Source organism: Pimephales promelas, chromosome 2 (genome assembly GCF_988280905.1).
Source record: "Pimephales promelas chromosome 2, fPimPro1.hap1.1, whole genome shotgun sequence".
Classification (NCBI taxonomy): domain Eukaryota; kingdom Metazoa; phylum Chordata; class Actinopteri; order Cypriniformes; family Leuciscidae; genus Pimephales; species Pimephales promelas.
In genome coordinates, this window is record NC_142770.1 from 16,726,158 (window position 1) to 16,732,548 (window position 6,391).

Sequence of the window (6,391 nt, forward strand, 5' to 3'; positions counted from 1 at the left end):
TCCGCAATCACAATCACAAAACAAAGTTTCTTTATTATTATTATTTATTATGTATTATTATTTAATATGTTGGTATGATTTTAGAACTAAAACAAGAATGTGAGTTCTGAAACTATTTTAAATAATTGAATGTTATAATAATAATAGTAATAAATTAATATTAGTTATAATCAATAATACAATTACTATAAATATTCATCATAATGTAACGTTAATTAATTCGCTTTTAATTATTATTATTAGTGTTATTATATCATTAAATTAATTAAAATAACTGGCCACTCACATCCTTGTTTTAGTAATAACAATAACAATCATTATATTACGTATTATTTATTAAATATAATAATTAAAATTAATGAGATTTTTTTTACTTTTTTTTTTTATATTACTATAATTATATAAATAATACTATACAATATTCAGTACATTGGATATATTATCATTAAAAATATTGTTCCGCAGATTAATGTCATTCACGTTCATTAAGTGGAAAAGAGCAGCCAGGACTTTCTACAAAACATCTCTCTGTTTAAATATTTATTATGTGGATATAAACTGTAAGTGCCTTTCAGCTAAATCATATCAAGCAAGTAGAGTAAATGTGAGTGGAAGTGTCTGTGACGATTACAGCTTTATCCGGTCAGTCTGGACAGTACTGTATCTTCCCCAGTGTTAAATGAACACGGACCTACCAGGAGAGTTCATTTAACACTGGGGATTTTGCTGGATCGCCACCGGGCAAGCATCCAACTACTTACCATTTCATCCAATAAATAACATCTACCGATTAAACCTTGAAATGTCACCGTCGCGGTCACTTACACTCTAAAAAAATGCTGGGTTGTTTTAACCCAATTTTGGGTCAAATATGGACAAACCCAGCCATTTGGTTACATTCATAAATTACATGTTTAACCCAATGTTTGAGTTTGTCCATATTTGACCAAAAATTGGGTTAAAACAACCCAGCATTTTTCAGAGTGTACTTTGTCTTTTGCACTTAAAACTTAAAAACTTAAAAAAAATTGCCTTGCCAACTATCTGAAATAAGTACTTACATTACAAGTATGATGTTGGAAACAGAAATATATATATACTGTATATATATATATATATATATATATACTGTATATATATATATATATATATATATATACTGTATATATATATATATATATATATATATATATATATATATACTTTTTTTTTTTTACTAAAATTAAAATATACAAATATAAGCTTATTCAAAATAATATGATAGTATTATGATATTACATAAATGGTACTAAAATAACCCTGTTTTAAAACTATTTTAATATAAACAAAAAGTGATTATAAAGCATTTATTTGACATTGACATGCATGAAAATGTTTGCTCTATAAATCTATCAACCAATCGTTCTATCTATAACACCAACATAACCTTCAGATTTGTTGTATGTATGTTGTATTGTTTTGAAGGTATGATATAAGTATGTCGATGTAGAATGTATGTTAGATGTTGTAAACAAACACTGTTATGCAAGAAAAATGTCAGACTCGTCTGACAATAAAGTATAAAGTAAGACTGTAAACCAAACTTAAGCTTCCAGACAAGGCTTTGCCAAGCCAACTTTCAAAGTTTCTCTTTACAAAGTGTAATTTATATATCTCTCGAGTCGATATATGTTGAGTGAACAGCTTTGCTTTCGATGTCCTCCACCAACCCATTGATACCTTCCCAAACATGGCATTATCTCATGCTTGTACCCCATCTGTTCATACAATCCCTGCCATGATGGAATACACCCAAAACCCAATGAAGATGATGTCCCTGTAAGCTGTATGGTCACAGCACGTGGCAATCTTGTAGACAAAGGGATAACCCTAAAAGATCAAGTCACATCCAGTCAAACACTTAACAAGAGATCTTTCCTTGCAGCATTACGGTAGATTGCGCAATAAACCCCGTACACTGATATCATTGCAACTCTCTCAGATTTAAATCCCATTGCACACAACAGCAGCCATGGAGCCACTCTCATATCATAATTGAACTCATCAGCGGATCAAATTACACGACTTAATCCACATACCGGCGTTTGGATGTCTCTGCATCCAGACGGATCCCACAGGTGGGCAATAAAAAGAGTATCACTGACTTCTCGACAAGCTTCCTCTGAAGAATTAACAAATAGGATTAGTGGGCAAGAAAAATCTTCCAAAGAGCCATCTGCTAAGCCACATGGGGAGACGTCAGCTCAAAGCTACGTGATCGCATCCCTCCGGGTGTACTGACAATGCAGACTAATTAATTCAACTCTATTTGTTAGTTTTTGGGGCTGCGAGTATGCCCAAATTACTAAAAAATTAATGATTCTTTCTCTAAAGTGTGCTGGAATAAGCAATCATTATGCCTGATGTACCTTTTAAATGCATTTGTTGGGCTGTGGCGTTGCTATTCTTGTTGACCGGACACCGTTCCGTTGATGCAGGTACGTATCTACTCTATAAATGGATCTTGATGAGTTTTGTGATGCTTGCAATCTTGTGATCATGTACTCTTCGTTCTCCATGAGGTGCTGAAGCTCATGAGGATTATTCAGCAAATGGATATACAACTTTTGTGGATGCTAAGGACGTTTTAAATCGCTCAATGGTGGTAGGTAAAGGTAAAACATTGAGTTACGAGTCTGGTGAGGGGAAAATGGCTCTCTCCAGGCGGAAAAGAGACCTTCTGTTCCCCAATGGAGTTAAACTTTGCTCACATGAGACGGTGCAACAGGCCGCACAGAATCATCTCAACTACTTTCACCTGCGAGGTAAGAACCAGACGTTTCTTGCTGTTTTAACTTGGGTTTCTGGGATAGTCGCCAAGAACGGTAATTGTAAAGGTACAGACGACTTCTACAGTGTAAATGGATGCTCTTTGAGATCATTATGTGTGGAAAAAATGAGCACTACATTTCATCAATATTAATAAACTGAGCCAACTTGACCAATTTCAATTAACGTCCAAGTAACCGCATATTTGAACCACGATTTGGAAACGACAGAAACACACGGTCTCTTTTGTCTCCGTACGTATAATCATGCACAAATATTCAGACGCACTCAACACACTTTTCCACATCAATGTTCTTACTAAAGATCACAAATTAGCATTTTGAAGTTAGACGCAATCAAAGTATTAAACCCCTGCTGGAGACCACCGCTGAGAATAATGTCTCTCGCTGTTTGCACTAATAGGACCCAGATGACCCTAGTGAATCTAATTATGACAACAAGTGTTGCCGTTTTACGTAAAGGTTATTCTTGCAGTGTGTCAATGGAAAGTTGATTACATTTAGCCACGGTAACCTATTATAAGGCACTCTGATGCTTTATTACATGTTCAGAGGTCCAAAAGTCCAACTTGCGAATGTGTCTATTTTGCATTTTTATTAATTAGTACCATTTTTTATTACAGATTATATAATCACCGTAACAATTTGATTTAAAAATAAAAATAAAACATCAATGTGTCCCCACTACATATATGCTGAAGGAATTATTTCTGCTAATAGTGTAAAAACAAATATTGTGTATAAAGCTTGCAAGTTAGTTGTACTTATATGATAATTTAAAAAAAGTTTCACTTTGGTTGTTATTTGGAGTTCCATGGAAAAGTGAGTCATGGTTTATTTTTATTATTTTATTTTGGAGTGAACTGTCTCTTTAAAGCCGATAACGTAGGTGTGGCAGGCAAAGTATCTGATTTCTGTCTAGCACTGTTAGTCAAATGTTGTCAAAATGTGTCATTTCAGTAGAAAAGGCCAGAATTCCCCATTTTTCCTCTCTCTGCTACTGAATCATTGTAGACAGTGATCAGATCCTTCGCTCTGCCAGGAAAACTGGTGACCTCTGCCCTCCTACGCACTTGAGTTCTGGTAGTCGTCATATATTGCCGGTATGCCGGGCAGATGTAGGTGGAACATTTCGACTGGAGCCGCGAAATGTCTAGCAAGGGTTAACATCCTCCATCTGCGCATTTAATTTTCCACTTGCTTGGGTGTATTGAGAAAGTATGCGGCGCATACCGAAAATAGTCATTTTGGTTCACAATCTGAGAAATAAAAGAAACTAAGTTTGTCTGGAACAATTGACGTGTGTGGTTAAGGATAAGAGATGTTTCCATTATGTTAGTTATTGCTTTTTCTTTATTTAATTATGAAATAAATAAATAATTTTGTCAATTCTGTCTACTAAATGAAAGGGGTATCCATTATAAGAGATGTCAATTTCCACTACAGCGGAGTTCATTGGCAGATTATTTCTTCTCCACTGTTTATAGTTTCTCTCACTAGATCTTTTCCAAAATCTAGTGAGCTGCCTTGCTGTCTGCTTTCTACACTGACAGCCACTGAAATTGAACCTCATAAGTTAGTGTTCTGGAGCTCACTATTTAGAGATCAAATCTACAAAGTGCATTGTTTAAATAGCAAAGTGCTCTGGAGATTCAATTCGTGACCGATTCCAGTTTTAGGTTAGCATGTTGCTAAAGCTAATGCAGCGATGCGCTAATTAACAGAAATTGGCTGTTATATACACTCTTTTATTGATACTCAGTCAAACTTAATTGTAAATACATTCAGAACTAGTGGAAAATATGTACTATATCCTCAATGTTTTGGCTGTTTTTCAGTTACCTGAAAAACTGAATCACCCATTTAAGTGTGTTTCCATTGCGATTGCTTCTATTCCTTAGTGTGCCAGGAAACAGTTTGGGAGGCTTTCAAAATCTTCTGGGATCGTTTACCTGAGAAAGAAGAGTACCAGGTCTGGATGAGGAAATGTCAAAACAGTAGTGTTAGCGTATTTGACATTGGCCGGAGCTTTAGCCAGTCAGCTGAGCACCTTGCTATGATATCAAGTGTAAGTATCCCTGTCTATGTAACGATACCAAACAAAGAATTATCGAATCAACACTGTTAACTTAGTTCAAAGATACAGAAAATTCTTGCAAACGAAAAAAAGAAGCAAACTGACTTTTATGGTATTTTGCAGAGGGTAGGAGCAGCTTCGTTAACATCAACAAGGTGAGAAATGCTTACAGACATTTACCTTTGTGGAGTACCATATGAAAATATTGTAAGTTAAATACTTTTAATTTCAGGCTTTACACTCTGTTGAATTTCATCACACACAAATTGCCATCAAACTTTAAAACAGCACATCTCCATATTTACAATAATTATGTGTTAATATAGACAAAAAAAAACCCACATCACATCCCACTGTTTGCAAAGTAACAGTGTAATCACGCAATTCCTATATTTGTCTTATGATAGTGTACCCACCAGCCCATGGCAACCTGAATGCAGGTAGGACTCCCAGGCAACTAAAGGGCACAAAACAACATAGTGCTACATAAACTAGTACGGTCCTGCAGCCTAAATATATATATAATGCAAATGCCCAGTGTGGAACTCAGATTGTAACGTATGTAACCGAACCCTATCACTAATTGAATCCGAAACATCAATTATCTCTTTAGCCAGGCAGCTAAGGCTGATAAGGCCGCTAATTCTGAGCACACACTGGTGCTTTGCAGGAAAAAAAAACACCCTAGTTGAATACAGTCTGCAAAAATTGCAACCTTACCTTTAGTCCCTGCTAAAGCCAGTTCACTTTCTGCTAGCTTTAGAGACATAGCACTCCTCATGTTTCAGGTAATTTCCTGAGACGGAAAACTAAAATCATTTGCCAATAAGAAGGTTAGATTTTTAGGGCCCGAGCACCGATGGTGAGAGGACCCTCTTGGAATTGCTCTGTTTGTCAGGCTATGTTACTGACCTTTAAAAGCATGTATAATTTTCTTCTCTTTCTCAGACATCAGACAACAACTACTGCGCCAACACAAGCAAATGTGGCCACAACCAAACAAGGTCAGTCTAGTTTACAAAAATGTTTGAAACAATATGCTTCACAATGGATCTGTATGCACATTTATCAATATTTCAAAATAAGTAGCTAAAGTCCAGAAAGTCTTATTTCTATTGACTGATTTTGCAGTCTGTTTGATTTAAAGTTATGCTCTGATTCATGTGTATTGTAAATGTCCGCATGAGACCTTGCAGTCATATCAACTGAGACCTATTGCTCGCTAGCTCAGGACTGCTCTCAGAATAGACATTAATCCTTTTTAGGTACGCAATTGCTTGTAAGGAAGTAAAGGTGTCAGGATCCTCAGACAAAGTTTTGCCATTTAGTCAAGTGTAACTAATTATTTGTGCATGGGCTTAGCCTTAACTATAGGGTACTTGGAGATTTGCCCTGCAATCCTGAAGATAATTAACGCCATGGAATGAATGGATCCATGCCATTAATGGATGAATTTACAAAATTAAATAAAAATGACGTACATTTA